We start from the raw sequence: 18,231 nt of genomic DNA on the forward strand, positions 1-18,231 counted from the left end.
GGGAGAGAGGGTGGGGGAACTGCTTCTCAAGGTTGGGCTGGCTGCTGCGCCTGTCAGGGCCAGAATTGTCAGCTCTTTTCTGGAGTGACTTACTACATACAGAGAGGAGGAAAATGAACTAAGGTGCACTGGGCAAGTCACGGTCAGGATTTCCCTCCAATCTCACGATAGTCCTACGAGGCAGATTTTCATCACCATTTCTCAGATGGGGAAACTGAGGCCCCACAGGTAAGAGGATTGGCCTGTGTCACACTGATATTAATGGCTAAAGGTGAGATTTGATTTCGCCCCTTTCTGCACCCAAGGCCCTGATCTCCCTTTGGCTTCATGCTCCTTTTTGGCACCTCTAAATCAAACCCTTTGGCTCCACCAGCCAATCTAGTGTGACCCCTATTTGATTTTAGTTTGTTTCACTCTTTTGTAAACGGGTCCGTTGGTTGTTGAAGTGGCTGTCCAGGCTGACTGTGGTGGCCTCCCGTGAGGACAAGGGAAGGGACTCTTGGCCTCCAGCTTGTCTGTGGGGCCGGGATGGATGTGCTCCTGTAATCCACACCAGAGAATCTGAGCTGTGTCGGCACAGCCAGGACACAAGTGCCATCCTCCTGCCAGAAGATTGTTAATAACACCAACAATTTCTTCAACTTCCAGCTGTGGATACCAGCAGCCTGTGTTAAGTCAACTGTGTGTCCTCACTAGCGTGTTGGCCCTGGTCAGCTGCTTAGTCATAAATCCAGACATGTCTATCTATCTGTCCATCAGTCCTTATGGCCACGTTGCCCTTGAAATCTTTCCTGCACAAACATGAAACTTAACCCGAACTCCTCACAAGGGTACTCAGCCCTTGGCTTTCACTCGGAATAAACAGTCAGGTCTCTAGATGCAAACCCACTGCCCAAAGTGAAAGGCAGCCAGCACGGCCACCTGCTGCTTCCCCTCTTGCGTCCCTCACACTGTCTGGGTACTTCCCCACTGCCTTTTTGTTATTCTCTATTCGAATGTCAAATGCTAAAGTTCCTAGTTGTTTTAAGAACTTTTGCTGAATTTCTACCGTTCTGATAAAGTATTCCATTTCCATTATTGATAAGATGATGGCTTTCCTGGCTGAGAGAGTCAGTAAGAGCTTTTTCTCTCACTTGAGCAGGTCTATTTTATCATCTTGCAAATAGGAATACTGTACATGGACTTCCACAGACAATAGTGATGCTACCACCCACTAATAATGATAATAAATGTTAGCTGTTACTGCAGCCACTGCTACAGCTAATGTTTATTGAGCACTTACTATGTGCTGGGCAGTAGATATTAAATGCTTTATAAAGATTAAGTATTTGATCCTCACAATGACTCCATGAAGTAGAGCCCATTATGTTCTCCACTTTCATAAGAAGAAAATGAGATTCAGATGAGTTAAGTTAAAACTTACTTAAGTTTTGAAAACTAATAAATAATAAATGTGGTGCCAGAATTTGTGTTTTTGACCACTTTTCTATAGTGATATGAATCCCAAATATGTGTGTGTATGCATGTACAAAATTAAGCTTCACTATATGAAGTGCTCATTTTAACGGTCAGAAGCTGTTCAATATTAGCAATTTCATGATTCAACTTAAAACACTTCAGCCAGAATTTTCTGAATGTGGCCGTGAGACTTGATTATCCTCAAACTTCGGTGCGTTTCCTGGAACAGGCCCTTAGTCAGTAAATGTTTTCTGAGCATAAGAGTGAGGAATTGAGTGGGCACAGGAATGCAGAGAGGGGTGTGAATGATCACAAGCAAAGGCAAGTTTCAGTTGCAGGAGGAATGAATTTCAGGGGGCACGGCAAGGAGCGTGGGCATGGCAAGGGGTATGGGCAGGTGCGTGTGGGCACGCGTGTGCATGTGTGTCCAAGGACCTGTGCCAGTGGTGAGTGGGTGCAAGCGCTTTTAAAAGCTACACCCTGCTATTATTTTCCCTGTGGAGTGACGTGACCACTCACATTTCCATCCTATAGTTCTCATGGCTGCCACAACATACTACCTTCAAAAGAAATCATCGAAGAGACATTCTTTTGAAGAAAGTGTTATAGGTTTAGCCACCTCCCATAACTCCTTTCTAATACCAATAACCTCGGTTGAGAGACTGTTGGTTTCAATTCAATGGGAATTGATTTGAGAGCGAATCATCCCATGGTCGAAGCCCCTGGAATCAATCTATCCTCTCATCTCGCTTTTTCTTTCTCTTTCTTCTCATTATCTGTTAGGATCAAAGTAGTGCAAACCTGATTCTCCTTTGTAATCTCTGCAGCCCAGCGCACCTGGTGGAGAGGGGAGGCCGGAGGTGCTGGAGAAGAGTGAGAGGGAGAACGAGGAGCATTGGGGTGGGCACCAGGCTCTCTGGGAGGAAGGTGCATCAGGAAGGCAGGTGCAGCCCGACCTTGCCAGATGGGATGTTCTAGGCACCCAAGGAGCAAGGACACCAAACCCTAAGATCCAGAAAGCAGGAAGGCAAAGCTTAGAGCTTCATTTATCCTCCCTGGGATGCCTTTGGACATGATTCAGGAAAGAGAATGAATAAAGTCAGCACAAAGGTGTGAAAGGTGGGTCAGATACCAAGGGGAACAATATGTAAGAGAGGCAGGAGAACATACCCTCTGCTCACCCCTGCAAAGCAAGGTCACCACATGCTTTAATTTTGTGTCACACACTTCTGTCAGTAAAAATGTTTTTAATACATCTGCAAATAAATGCATGTTAATATTTTAATAATATATACACTTAGTACCATGACGATATACTATGTACATTATGAAACAGACACAAAAATATAAATTAAAAATTGATAAGATAAAAATAATAAGTAAGAAAAGAAGTTATATTTTCTTTCCAAACTCCCAAGGAAGAGATCATCTCGTGTACCTCTGAGGTGAACTCACGTCATTCTGCAGGCCTTTGGGTTAGAACAGTGCTGCCAATAGAAATATAATGCAAATGCAAATTGCATATATAATTTACATTTTTCTTATTTTAAAATGTAAGAAGAAATAAATGAAATTATTTCTTTTTTTTTTTTTTTTTTTTTTTTTTTTTTTTTTTTTTTTTTTTTTTTTGGAGACGGAGTCTGGCTCTGTTGCCCGGGCTGGAGTGCAGTGGCCGGATCTTAGCTCACTGCAAGCTCCACCTCCCGGGTTTACGCCATTCTCCTGTCTCAGCCTCCCGAGTACCTGGGACTACAGGCGCCACCACCTCGCCCGGCTAGTTTTTTTGTATTTTTAGTAGAGACAGGCTTTCACCGTGTTAGCCAGGATGGTCTCGATCTCCTGACCTCGTGATCCGCCCGTCTCGGCCTCCCAAAGTGCTGGGATTACAGGCTTGAGCCACCGCGCCCGGCCAATGAAATTATTTCTAATAATACATTTTAATCTAACCCAATATATCCCAAGTACCATTATCTCAATGGGTAATCAACATAAAATTATTAATGTGAGATTTAAAGTTCTTTATTTTACAACGAAGGCTTCTAAATTTGGTGTATATTGTACACTTACATCTTCATTTGGATAGCCCACATTTCCAGTGTTCGTCAACTACATTTGGCTAGCATCTACTATATTAGATGGTATGGGGTTGAAGGACTGTGATACCAGGAGGAATGGGAATCCTAGCAGACACTGAATTTCTGTTTGCGGTCAAGGCTGAGAACGTTAGCATAAGGATGCTTAATGTGCTATTGCCAGCAGTAGAACTGTAATCTTCCAGTTCCTTTAACCAGATGGCCTTATAATAAGCACATTACTCAGGTTGCAGAGTAATATAATTCCATGAAAAAGGAATTACACATAAGTACGTAAACGTATGAGCATAGCAAAAATATGCATGAGCACACATTAACAATGAATATCGATCACCTTGAGGATATGGAATAGGAGGACAGTGAGCAGCAGAGTATTAAAATTTTCTATATATGTATCTATATAGTTTCAGTTGTCAAAATCTGTATTTATTTTTTAAATATTCTAAAGGACAATAATTTTCAAGCACATGTATTTTTTTCAGAAAGTATGCAGGCTGAATCCTTATTGATAAAATAATATTTCCTTCAGTTATAGAAACCTAAACCTACCTGTAGAGTCAACATGTTCCTCTTATTGAATGAAAGAGTCTTCTTTTTTTATTCTTTCTTTTTTACATGGAGGACGAGTAGGGAAAGGGATTTGGGGCTTAGGGTTGCCAGATAAAATACAGGAAATATGGTTAAATTTGAATTTTATATGAGCAATGATTAATTTCTTAACATAAGCATGCCCGATGCTGTATTTCCCTTGAATGATCCAGGGATAACAGAAATATTTGCTTGGAACATGTGTATTTATTTATCTTATTTATTTTTTATCCTTACTAGCAGGATGTCAAAGTGCATACGTATTTATGCTAAAAAATTATTCGCTGTTTATCTGAAATCCAAATTTTACTGGACACTTTTAAAAAAAATCAAATCCAGCAAGCCTGTTTGGGCTGTCATTATGACAAGTGAACTGCTGTGGTCTTGCATGACTGCTTTTCTCTGCACCTCAGGAAAGTGCTACCTCCAACGGAATTATTCCCATCAGTGGTTCCCAACTGGGATGTGGTGGAGAGGTGCTTCTAATTCCTCCTGCCGGCACAGTAATTATGAAAGTAGATCCATCTTCCTGTCTCTCAACTTCTCAACCTAGTTCCCTTCCAAGTAAGTTCTTCATTTCTTGAATTTGAATTCCTTGTCTAAGGTGTTTTCAAAAACCCGACTGGAGAAAAGACAACACTCTCAAATATCCCAAATAAGCACATTACTAACTATGGCAGGCAAAGCTACCTATTTTAGTCTCAGCTCTGAAAGAATTTATGGTATTTATCAAGGAATATGCTCCACTGTTTTGTTATATACCTATATGAACCACAGTGCCGGAATCATGGCAAGTGGTATAGCTGTGTGTTGTGTGCGCGTGTGTGTTGTGTTGTGTGTGTGTTGTGTGTGCATGTTGTGTGTTGTGTGTGTGTGCGTGTATGTGTTGTGCATGTGTGTGTTCACCCTGTTATCTTCAACAACACACAGTGGTATAGCTGTGTGTTGTGTGTGTGCATGTTGTGTGTTGTATGTGTGGTGTGTAGTGTGTGTTTTGTGTGTGTTGTGTGTGTTTTGTGTGTATGTGTTGTGTGTGTGTGGTGTGTGTTTTGTGTGTGTGTGGTGTGTGTGTTGTGATTGTGGTGTTTGTGGTATGTGTGTTTTGTGTGTTGTGTGTGTGTGTTGTGAATGTGTGTTGTGTGTGTATTTTGTATGTGTTTATGTGTGTGGTATTTTTTTGTGTGTGTGTGTTGTCAATGTGTGTTGTGTGTGTATTTTGTATGTGTTTGTTATGTGTGTGGTATTTGTGTGTGTGTGTGTGTTATATGTGTATTGTGTGTGTGTGTGTGTGTGTGTGTGTTGGGGAGAAGGGGTTAGAAATACCTTATACCCAGGGCATTTCCACTGCCCGCCACTGATTGCTGGTGATCAGATGGACACTGACTTACATCGGGTTTTCAGAATCCCAAAGAGCATAACATCTTATGCATCTCTATTCATCAAATTCAAGTTTTTAGGTTTATCAGACAAGGGCTTGTTCTTTTCTTTTAATGATGCAGGGATAACCTTAACCTCAAATAGCTAACTTGTCAATCCACCCCAAAATGCAAATCCTTAAGAAATTAGCCTGGGCACTTGTCTCAAGAAACCACAGTACTTTTTCCCTGGCATTTTAATGATACAAGAATTCTTTGATCCAGAGCTTTCTAATGTCTAATCCATTAGCAGAATTGCTTTTTCTATCACAGCCCTCTTTACCAGATTCAATTAACACTGTCTACAGAGTTATACCAGAGATTGAAAGACAGATGCTTATTCCAGTCTCCAAAGATCTCTATGTGTATCTTGAGTGCTGTCACTCAAAAAATGAGACATGAATATGTAATTTAGAGAAAAAGAAATAAAAAGTATAAATATATAGAAAATCCCAAAGTTATGAGCACTCAAAGAAATAGTTAAGTCGAAATAATGTATTTTAAAGATGTATAAAGTTGGTTCTAGCCTTGATGTTCTCAACCTAATCAGCTATTCGGTTTCAGCTTTTTTCTTCTTCAACATCAGTCCTGCAATTCCTAAACTTTAGTATTTGATCTCACAGGTTCTTATCATATGAACTCAGCACAACAATATTAGTAATATGAACAATGCATATTCACATGCAAAATCGGGTAAGAATTCTAAGTATAACCTTTAATGATCTTCTTGTGTGCTTTATATGTTGAAATTCTACTCTGTTTGAAACAGATATATATGTGACTGATTGAAAGAGAAAAGTGTTTTAATAATTGTAATGATTATGAAAGCTATTAATTTCATGAACACAATAGCTAAGAATTTCCAATTAGCTAAAAAATAAGAAAATATATTTCCAGTTAATACTAGTATTAAAATAATATATTAATTAGATAAACTTAGAGCATAATATGCTGCTGTTTTTTTTTTTTTTTTCGAGATAGAGCCTTGCTCTGTCACCCAGGCTGGAGTGCAGCGGCACGATCTTGGCTCACTGCGACCTCCACCTCCTGGGTTCAAGCAATTCTCCAGCCTCAGCTTCCTGAGTAGCTGGGATTACAGGTGTCCACCACCACACCTGGCTAATTTTTGTATTTTAGTAGAGATGGAGTTTCACTTTGATGGTCAGTCTCCTGACCTCAAGCAATCCACCCACCTTGGCCTCCCAAAGTGCTGTGATTACTGGTGTGAGCCACCACACGGAGCCCATTATATACTTTTTAAGGCAGCACATTTATAAAAGTTTCAATAATAAGTTAGCATACGTACACCTTCCCAGTTAGGCGTATAATAGATCATAATTTTATCTTTTGAAAAATGTTTAGGTATAAGCATTTATAAAATAAAATTAACATGAAACAAAATAACCTTTAAACACTATATTTAATATTTAGTTATTTAATCCCATGTAGATCATGATTCACTAAAGAAAAATATGTAATTTATTAATTTTTTCTATGCTATGAGAGCAGGTTAAAAGCACAATGTTAACTTGGTCATCTCAAGGTGTATTAAGCAGAAAAGAACAACATCCTTTATACATTCCATATTGACAAAATAAAGAATATTAAATGCGAATAAAGGAAGAATGTTAGAAAAAAATTCAGTACTTCAAAAGTGTCTTATTTCCCCACTGATCATAAATGAAAAAGTTCTACTTAATATCACAAATGCTCAGATAATGACTGCAAGAGCAATAAAATAGCTCACTATTCTGAGAAAATACTATTTTTGCACTGTAATTCAAACTTTAAACATTTAACTTAGAAATTTCAACAGCAACATTCATAATTATAATTAAACTTTTAAACAAAATTTCAGAATAATTTTTGTATGCTTTTATTTTATTTCATGATGATGATATTTGACTTCATATTTTATTTTAGGCAAATGTAATTTTGGGAAAACACTATTTTCCCATTTGTTATCTGGCCAAATGTTCATCCAGTGCGTGTCTAATTTACTATTTCAAAAGACTGAATAAGAGAGATAGTATTCAGACTAAAACTGACACCCAAAACCACTATCAGAAAAAAAAAATTCTCTAAATGTTGTCATCCATTTCTTGTTTTCTAGAGCTGGTGAATAAAGCAACCAAAACAAAACTAAACAAAAATCCCCCAAAACAAAATACCTGTCAAGTATCAAAGCTATAGAATAAAACAATTTTAAACTTGGAGGAGCTCAGAAAATTTTGTACCCATGTACCCTTTGGAGAAACCTACTGAAGATGAAATTCATCCAACAAGAAATTAATGAGGAAACTTTATCAGTGGCAAATTTTAAATCTATTTTAATTATAGATATAAGACAAAAGAGGAAACAAGAGTGAAAGAATAAGATATTATATAATATATTCAATATAGCATGTGTTGTAAGTTTTGACAATGTAAAAATAATGCAAAGTTTACACCAAACATATTAGTCTTATTAAAAAATGTGAATAGACTTAATTCACCTATTAAAAATATTTCCATCATGACTGAAAATATGAGGTTCAACTATATACCGATTATTTTTAAAAAACCTAAAACAAAATAATTTGGAAACAAAATAATTTGGAAAAAAATGCCGAGTGGGCTGGGTGCAGCGGCTCACGCCTGTAATCCCAACACTTTGGGAGGCCAAGGCTGGCGGATCACTAGGTCAGGAGACTGAGACCATCCTGGCTAACACGGTGAAACCCCGGGTGCATGCCTGTAATCCCAACTACTCTGGAGGCTGAGGCAGGAGAATCGCTTGAACCCAGGAGGCTGAGCTCGCAGTGAGTCTAGATTGTGCTGCCACTGTACTCCAGCCTGGGCGATAGAGCAAGACTACGTCTCAAAAAAAAAAAAAAAAAAAAAAAAAAAAAAAAAAGGCAGCAAATGGAAAAAATTAGAAAGCAGGTATAGTGATACTGATGTCAGACAAAGTAGACAAATTAAATGAGACAAATAAGGTCAGTTGTTTTTTTTGGTTTTTTTTGGTTTTTTTTTTTTTTTTGAGACGGAGTCTCACGCTGTTGCCCAGGCTGGAGTGCAGTGGCGCGATCTCGGCTCACTGCAAGCTCCGCCTCCTGGGTTCACGCCATTCTCCTGCCTCAGCCTCCTGAGTAGCTAGGACTACAGGCGCCCGCCACCGCGCCCGGCTAATTTTTTGTATTTTTAGTAGAGACGGGGTTTCACTGTGGTCTCGATCTCCTGAAGGTCAGTTTTTTATGGGTTGTGTTTATACATCCGTATTTTGCAATCAACAAGAGAAAGTTTTAGAGAATAATATATTTGGTTACAGTTCCACATATCTGTAGTAAATAGAAAGCCACATGATATTAAATCTGGCCGTAAGTAAGGTAAAGCTGAAACATTCAACTCACATAAAATTACTTTTTGGAGAGTAAATATGCTAATAAGTAATTATTTCAATGACCGTTTCTTTTTATGACTGTTTGCAAACTGATCCCTTTTCTCTAATCATTGTGACTCACCAATGTCCAAACTGGCCTCTTTACTTTGGTGTTACTACCCAGGGATTTCTGAGGCAACATAAGTTTGGATTCATAAAAACAGTAGATGCTTTAACTTTTCAGTGACTGTTTTTAAATCTGTAAACTCAATAATCACATTAGTTAGCCCAGTAACTATAAAAACATTGAGATTTCAGCATTGCAAGTCAGGAGCTCTTTGAGCATTTTAGGTTAAGCTGCTTTGGAATCTTTTTGGTATTTATCAGTCGTTTGTATTTCCTTTATGCAAATAATATATTTAAAGTAATTTTTAAGGTTAAATGTCATGGCAGACTTATCAGTACTTGTTATTTTTAAAACAGCATAAACCAATTATTATTTTTTCATTCAGTATTTGGAATAGTTGAAATAATTTCTGGTCCTTCCTTACATCAACCAATATACCACTTTTTTTCATGACATATAACACTAAAAATTACAGGCATCCCTGCAAAGTTTTTAAGTAAATGAGAGAATCACAGTGGAGTCTCAATCAGTTAACAATGTAGATCAATTACAAAAAAAAAAAACACAAAAATCATATTAAAAGAAAATCTTCAAGCTAAAAAACAAACAAACAAACAAACAAACCAAAATCCTCCTAAGAACTAAAACTGAGTATGTGTTGTCATTGATTCTATACTTGTATCCCCTGTCTGATTAGAGTCCTCCTCATGTTGTAAGATATGTTTGCTGAAACCTTCAGGCCACGTTTTCAGGACACTTAATATGAAAAAGCTATGCTACTACCACATCTAAGGGAATATACGGGTAGTGATTCTTCACTAATAGACTTCACATCCAAAGATCAGCACTGAGTCTCACTCCCCTCATTCACCTGCATCTTCTCAGGAGATAATGCTTGCTGTGCAAATAAATGAAAGGTCCCATTTTAATGATAAGTGCCACAGTTCACAATGAAGTTATAATAGTCACAGTTATCTATGCACCAAACAACACAGCAACATATTTTGAAGCCAAAATTTCAGAAATGTAAGGACACGTAAATGGAAACACATAAATAATAATAAAAAACATTCAATGAGTTGCTCCCAGTATAAGATAAATGGAGGCCAGGCATCGAGGCTCATACCTGTAATCCCAGCACTTTGAAAGGTGGAGGCAGGGGGATCACAAGAAGTTAGGAGTTCAAGATCAGCCTAGCCAATATGGCAAAACCCCATCTCTACTAAAAATACAAAAATTAACTGGGGGTCGTTGTGCATGCCTGTAACCCCAACAAAATGGCTCGGAGGTTGCAGTGAGCCAAGATTGCACCATTGCACTCCAGTCTGGGCAACAGAGTGAGACTCTGCTTTAAAAAAAAAAAAAAAAAAAAAAAAAGATAAATTAAATAGGCATCATAAGTAAGGATATAAGACAACCTAAATAACATAATTACTAATGTAGAGCTTATGGATATATATCAAACCTGGTAATAGAGAACATATCTTCTCAAGTGGGCATGGGGAATTCAGAAAATTAATCATAATTTAGGACATGTTAAGTAACAAAGAAAATGTCAATAAATTATAGAAATATTATAAAGAACGCTCTCTGATTACAATGTAAAAACACTACAAATATTAATAAAGTAAGAAAAAGATTATTTTATCTAGAATTTAAAAATACTAAACAACTCTTCAACAGAAGGGATATGCAAACAAAATTATAGAATTTTTAAAAGAATGCTAATAAGTTATATAGATACCCTGCACTGATGCAACAAAAGAATATAGCAGAATTTTGAGGATGCATTTAAGCAACAGTCAGAAAAAATTCTTAGCCTAAAAGTAAGTGAATTAAATTTCAGCTAAGGATAAAAAAGCTAGACCCAATGGTGTACTGTCTTCAAGAGACACATCTCACACGTAATGACACCCATAGACTCAAAATAAAGAAATAGAGGAAAATTTACTAAGCAAATGCAAAACAGAAATAAGCAAGAATTGTAATCCTAATTTCAGACAAAACAGGCTTTAAGCCAACAAAGATCAAAAAAGACAAAGAAGGGTATTACCTAATGGTAAAGGGTTCAATTCAACAAGAAGACCTAACTATCCTAAATACATATGCACCTAACACAGGAGTACCCAGATTCAGAAAGCAAATTCTTAGAGACCTACAAAGAGACATAGACTTCTACACAATAATAGTAGGAGACCTCAACACTCCACTAACAGTATTAAACAGATCATTGAGGCAGAAAATTAACAAAGACATTCAGGATCTGAACTCAACATTGGACCAAATGGTTCTGATAGACCTCTACAGAACTCCCCACCCCAAAACAACAAAATATGCATTCTTCTTTTCACAACATGGCATATACTCTAAAATCGACTATGTAATTGGACATAAAACAATCCTCAGAAAATTAAAAAGAATCAAAATCATACCAACACACTCTTGGACTACAGTGCAATATAAATAGAAGTCAAAACTAAGAAAATTGCTCAAAACCATCCAATTACTTGGAAATTAAACAACATGCTCCTGAATGACTTTTGGGTAAATAATGAAAGTAAGGCAGAAATCAAGAGGTTCTTTGAAAATAATGAGAACAAAGATACAACATACCAGAATCTCTGGGACACAGCTAAAGCAGTGTTAAAAGGGAAATTCATAGCACTAAATGCCTGCATCAGAAAGCTAGAAAGATCTCAAATTAACGATCTAACATCATGCCTGAAAGAATTAGAGAAGGAAGAACAAATTAACTCCAAAGGTAGCAGAAGACAAGAAATAAAAAATATCAGAGCTGAACCCAAAGAAATTGAGACATGAGAAGTCATTCAAAAGATTAATAAATCCAGGAGTCGGGTATTTGAAAAAATCAATAAGATAGATAGGCCACTAGCTAGACTAATAAGAAAAGAGAGAAGATTCAAATAAACAGAAATAACAAAAAGGATATTACCACTGATTCCACAGAAAGAAAAATAACCATCAAAAACTACTACAAACACTTCTATGAACACAAACTAGAAAACCTGGAAGATATAAATAAATTCCTGGACACATATACCCTCCTAAGACTGAACCAGGAAGAAACTGATTCCCTAAATGGACGAGTAATGAGCTCTGAAATAGAATCAGTAATAAATAGCCTGCAAACAAAAAAAAGCCCAGGACCTGATAGACTCATAGCCAAATTCTACCAGTTTACAGAGAAAAGTTGGTGGAATTTCTACTGAAACTATTTCAAAACCTGAGGAGGAGAGACTCCTCTCCCAACTCATTCTATGAAGCCAGCATCATCCTGATACCAAAACCTGGCAGAGATGTTTACACCTGGCAAGTAAACATCAGGCCAGTATCCTTGATGAACATCAATGCAAAAATCCTCAGCAAAATACTCGCACCGAATCCAGCAGCACATCAAAAAATTAATCCACCATGATCAAGTAGGCTTCATCCCCAGGATGAAAGGTTGGTGCAACATATGCAAATCAATAAATGTCATTCATTAAATAAACAAAACTAAAGACAAAAGCCACATAATTATTTCAATAGATGCCTAGAAGGTTTTTGATAAAATTCAACACCTCTTCATGCTAAAAACTCTCAATAAAATAGGTATTGAAGGAACATATCTCAAAATAATTGAGCCATCTATGAGAAACCCAAAGCCAACATCATATTGAATGGGCAAAAGCTGGAAGCATTCTTAAAAACTGGCGCAAGACAAGGATGCTCCTCTCACACTCCTTTTCAACACAGCATTGGAAGTCCTAGCCAGAGCAATTAGGCAAGAGAAAGATATAAATAGGATCCAAATAGGAAAAGAGAAAACCAAACTAACCCTGTTTGCAGACAACATGATCCATAGTCTCAGCCCCAAAATTCCTTAAGCTATTAAACAACTTCAACAAAGTTTCAGGATACAAAATCAATGTTCAAAAACCACTAGCATTCCTATACACCAACGGCAGCCAAGCTGAGAACCAAAGCAGGAAGGCAATCTTATTCACAATTGCCACAAAAAGAATAAAATACTGAGGAATACAGCTAACCAGTGAGGCAAAATATTTCTACAATGCAAAGTACAAAACACTGCTCAAAGGAATCAAAGAAGATGCAAACAAACAGAAAATCATCTCATGCTCATGGATAGGAAGAATTGATACCTTTAAAATGGCCATACAGCCCAAAGAAATTTACAAATTCTGTGCCATTCCTATTAAACTACCAATGACATTCTTCACTGAACTAGAAAAAACTATTTTAAAATTCATATGGAACAAAAAAGAACTTGAATAGCCAAGGCAATCCTAAACCAAAAGAGCAAAACTAGAGACATCATGCTACCCAACTTCAAACTATACTACAATGCTACAGTAACCAAAACCACATGGTACTGGTACCAAAACAAGCACATAGACCAAAGGAACAGAATAGAGAGCCAGGCAATAAGGCTACACACCTACAACCATCTGATCTTTGACAAAGCTGACAAAAACAAGCAATGGGGAAAAGACTCATTCAATAAACGGTGCTGAGATACCTGGCTAGCTATATGCAGAAGATTGAAACTGGACCTATTCCTTACGCCAAATACAAAAATCAACTCAAGATGGAGTAAAGATTTAAATGTAAAACCCAAAACTATAAAAACCCTGAAAGACAACCTAGGCAATACCATTCTGGACAGAGGAAAGTGCAAAGATTTCATGACAAAGACACCAAAAGCAATCGCAACTAAAACAAAACTTGACAAATGGGACCTAATTAAATTTAAGAGCTTTGGCATGGCAAAAGAAACTAGCAACAGATAAGACAGACAACCTACAGCATGGGAGAAAATATTTGCAAACTATGCCTTTGACAAATGTCTAATATCCAGCATCTATAAGGAACTTAAATTTACAAGAGAAAAACAACCCCATTAAAAAGTGAGCAAAGGACATGAACAGACACTTTGCAAAAGAAGACATACATGCAGCCAACAATCATATGAGAAAAAGCTTAATATCACTGAGCAATAGAGAAATGCAAATCAAAACCACAATGAGATACCATCTCACACTAGTAAGAATGGCAGATGACAGAGGCTGGTGAGGCAGTGGAGTAAAGGGAACACTTACCCAGCATTGGTGGAAGTATAAATTAGTTCAATCATTATGGAAAACAGCAAGGTGATCCCTCAAAGAACTAAAAGAAGAACTTCCATTTGATGCAGCAACCCAATTACTGAGTATATGCCCAAAGGAATATAAGTCATTCTGTCATAAAGACATATGCACGTGTATGTTTACTGCAGCACTATTCACAATAGCAAAGACATGGAATCAACCTAAATGCCCATCAGTGACAGACTGGATAAAGAAAATGTGGTATATATGCCCCATGCAATGCTATGAAGCCATAAAAAAGAATGAGATCTTGTCTTTTGCAGGAACATGGATGGAGCTGGTGGCTATTATCCTTAGCAAACTAACACAGGAACAGAAAAATACCACATCTTCTCACTTATAAATGGGAGTTGAATGATGAGAACTCATGAACACAAAAAAGGGCAGACACTGGGGTCTATTTGAGTGTGGAGGGTGGAAGGAGGGAGAGGGACAGAAAAAATAACTATTGGGTACTAGGCTTAATACCTAAGTAATGAAATAATCTGTATAACGAACCCCCGAGACATGAGGTAGCCTATATAACAAACCTTCACAGATACCGCCAAACCTAAAATACAAGTTAAAAATTAATTAATTAAGTAAAATTTACCTAAAAGACTAGAAAGAACAACAAAGTAAAGCAAAAGAAAGCAGAAGGAAAGAAATAGTAAGCAAAACACTTGTAAAAGAGGCAAAGAATAGAAAAACTGCAAATCTAATGAAATCCAAAATTCTTTTCTGTTTTTTAAACAAATTAATAGCATAGACAGACCACTAGTTAACTAATTCAAGAAAAATGGAGAAAGCAGAAATCAATAAAATAAGTGAGGAAAAACTACTCCTGAAATGAAAGAAATTTTTAAAAGAGATGACTTTGTAGATCTTTATGAAAATAAATTTGAAAATCTAGATAAAATATGTAATCTTGTAGGCCTACACAATTACATAGTTTACAACAACTGAGCCTGTTGGAGATAGAAGACTTAAACACACCAATTTTTACAGATAAAATAGAATAAATCATACAATAGAGCACCAGGCTCAGATAGTTGATTGGCAAATGGCAGCAGAGGAGGGTGGATTTGACCATGCCTTCAAAGACCAGATAGTTAAAATGTTAAAATGCTCCATAAATTGTTCCAGAGTATTAAAAATATAGGAAAACATCTTCATTATTTTTATAAATCAAACATAACATTTACAACGAAACCTGATGAATATGATACAAATAAAGAAATGTACAGGTCAGTATCACTTAAAACTATCAATATGAAAGTTTGAAATAAAATTTTCACTAACAGACTCTAACACCACATAAGAAAACATATACTTTAATCAAGTATATGCTTCAAAATAAAGAAATTAGGGAATTAGAAGTTAGAAAATCCAAAAATATGTATGTTAAAACTTCTAAGAAAAACAATCATATAATCTCTATGGGTGGTGAAAAAGCCTTCAAAAAATTTATTATCCTTGCTTAATTTAAAAAAATCCAAGAAAACAAGAATTGATAGATAGTTTCTTAATATATTAAAGGTAGATGTAACTTGGTCCTAGAGTGAGCATCTTAATTAATGAAGAAACATTAGCGGTATCTCCATTTATGTCCAGAATAAGGCAAGAATGTACACTCTCTCTACTACTATTCAGCATTGTACAGGATGTATTAGCTGGGGGCAATTACACAAATAAATTGGAATCCCTTCCCTCCAAAAAAATAGAATAGAAGAAGTAAACTTACCTCTGCTTGCATATTATATAATTATGTACCAGTAAAACCCAAGAGAATCAACAACAAAACTAAACTATAAAAGTATTCATTATATGAATTTGTTTATAGAAATCAATAACCTTTATATACACACAGAAAAATCAGTCAGAAGTTGCTAACGGTAGAAATAATTTATTTACAATAGCAACATAGAAAATTAATTTAACAAGAAATATGTAACAATGCAAAATCTTTATAAGAAAAATGTTTAGACATGTTTTAAAGGCACAAAAGTGAACTGGAACAAATTGAAAGACATACCATGCCTTTGGATAAGATGACACCACGTCAGGAATAAAGGTCTGTTCTTTCAAAGTTACTTTAGACATTTAATGCAATCCCAATAATAACACCATAAAATTTTTTTTATGAAGCTCATCTTCATTTGAAAATGTAAGCACACCAGAATACATGAAAAACCTTGAAAAAGAAAGCTATGAAGAGATACTAATATTGCTAGATATTAAAACATATAATAAAGCCTCAATAATTAATTAATAAAGTCTCCATAAACAGCACTGGCTCATTAGAGAGGATGTCACTTGATACACCCTCATGAGAGGAATTTGGTAAGATCAAATAAAACTATGTTTATGTTTACCTTTTCACCTGGCAATATCACTTCTAGAAGTTTCCTTGAGAATTCAAAAGGTTATAACTAGTAGCATTGTTTATCATTGCAAACTATTGGAAATAACCTATATGCCCATACATGGAAGAGATGTTGAATAAAATATGTTATGTTGTAAACATAATGGAGTCTGTGTAGCTAATAAAGAAGAATAGAGAAAGAACTCTATCAATGGGTGTTGAAGGATTTCCAGGATATATTAAGTGAAAGAAAAGCAAAATGTAAAAGAGCATAAATAGTTTGCTACCTTTTGTTTAAGAAAGAAGAGTAAAAAACAAAATAAACAGGCATCTGCTCATTTCTGCAAAATTAGTGCAAAAATAAATGCAGTGAGTATAAACCAGAGACTAATAAAATTGGTTACCATTTTAGTCTTCCATGACCACAATTAAGTGGCTTAAAATAAAGCCCATCTATTAGCTAATGATTTTATAGGTCAGAGTCCAGATAGACTCAACTGGGTTCTCTACCTAGAGTCAGCTGGTCTGGGTTCCTCTCTGTAGCACTCTGGGGTAAGAATTCACTTCCAAGCTTATTGGATTTTTGGCAGAATTCAGACTCTTTCAGAGGTAGGGTTGAGGTTCCTGTTTCCTTGCGGCTGTCAGCCAGGACTGTTCTCAGCTTCTCATGTCTGTGTTCCTCGCCACGTGACCTTCTCTATCTCCAAGCCAGCAGTGGTGCATTCAATCTCTCTGATTTCCCCTCCTGCTATCAGCCAGAGAAAACTCTGCTTTCAAAAACTAATCTCCCTTTTGTCATATAAGGGATATGTAATATGTAATATCTCATCATATTCACAGCTTCCACTCACCCTTGAAGGGTGGGCAAAGGTCACTCAGGGCCATTCTTAGAATTCTGCTCACCACTATTACCAATAAAGTGTGAGTGAGAGGAAGTGTGAAGAATAGATGGAACAGGGACAATGACACTTTTTGCATATGTCTATTGTACTGTTGTGACTTTTGGAATTTTTCGTAACATTTCAGCAATTAAAAAAAACAGCAAGAACGAGGAAGAAAAAATTCCAAAAATGTAAATCAAACAAAAGCAAATGAGCTAAGTGAAATACCAAATGAATAATATAACTATACTAAATTGGGAAAGAAAACCTAACCTGAATAACTTCTGAGCATTGTATTTAAAGTATATGCCCTTAGGCTAAAGAGAAAAACACAACCTCTAAAACATATTGACCTCTAGTTAACAGGCTTCTTTTATTCAAAGAGGCATGGATCAGCAATTATGAAAACACTTTTTGTGTGTTGAGTAAATAAGTAAATGTACTGTGGAAAATGGGTGTTGTGTTTCTCGCTGTTGGATAAGGGAGCTCCAACTATGGAAAAGAGGAAGGGTAGCATGAATCCCATGCCACTGAATTAGAATTGAAGGTATCGGTGGAAGTAAATAGTTTTTACTATACCTGGGTGGTAATGAAATAATATGTAGAAATCTATATAATATAATGAAATAATACATAAGAATCTATATCTATAGATTTAGAAATGTGGAAATCTGTATCTATATAGATATAGATTATATACAGGCACACCTCATTTTATTGCCTTTTGCTTTATTGCACTTCATAGATACTGTGTGTTTTATACATTTAGGGTTTGTGGCAACCCTGCATCCAGCAA

The 18,231-nt window shown here is 36.4% G+C and overlaps 1 long non-coding RNA gene across 1 annotated transcript in view; it reads left to right on the forward strand.

The window, feature by feature from the left end:
- The window catches only part of LOC126932461 (uncharacterized), a 30,371-nt gene continuing 12,140 nt past the window's right edge, over positions 1-18,231 (forward strand). Inside the window, exons 1-3 of the long non-coding RNA XR_007718190.1 lie at positions 1-228; positions 4,553-4,703; positions 6,178-6,247. This is a non-coding gene — a long non-coding RNA (uncharacterized LOC126932461). The remainder of the gene's footprint in view (positions 229-4,552; positions 4,704-6,177; positions 6,248-18,231) is intronic.

Source organism: Macaca thibetana, chromosome 12 (genome assembly GCF_024542745.1).
Source record: "Macaca thibetana thibetana isolate TM-01 chromosome 12, ASM2454274v1, whole genome shotgun sequence".
NCBI lineage: Eukaryota > Metazoa > Chordata > Mammalia > Primates > Cercopithecidae > Macaca > Macaca thibetana.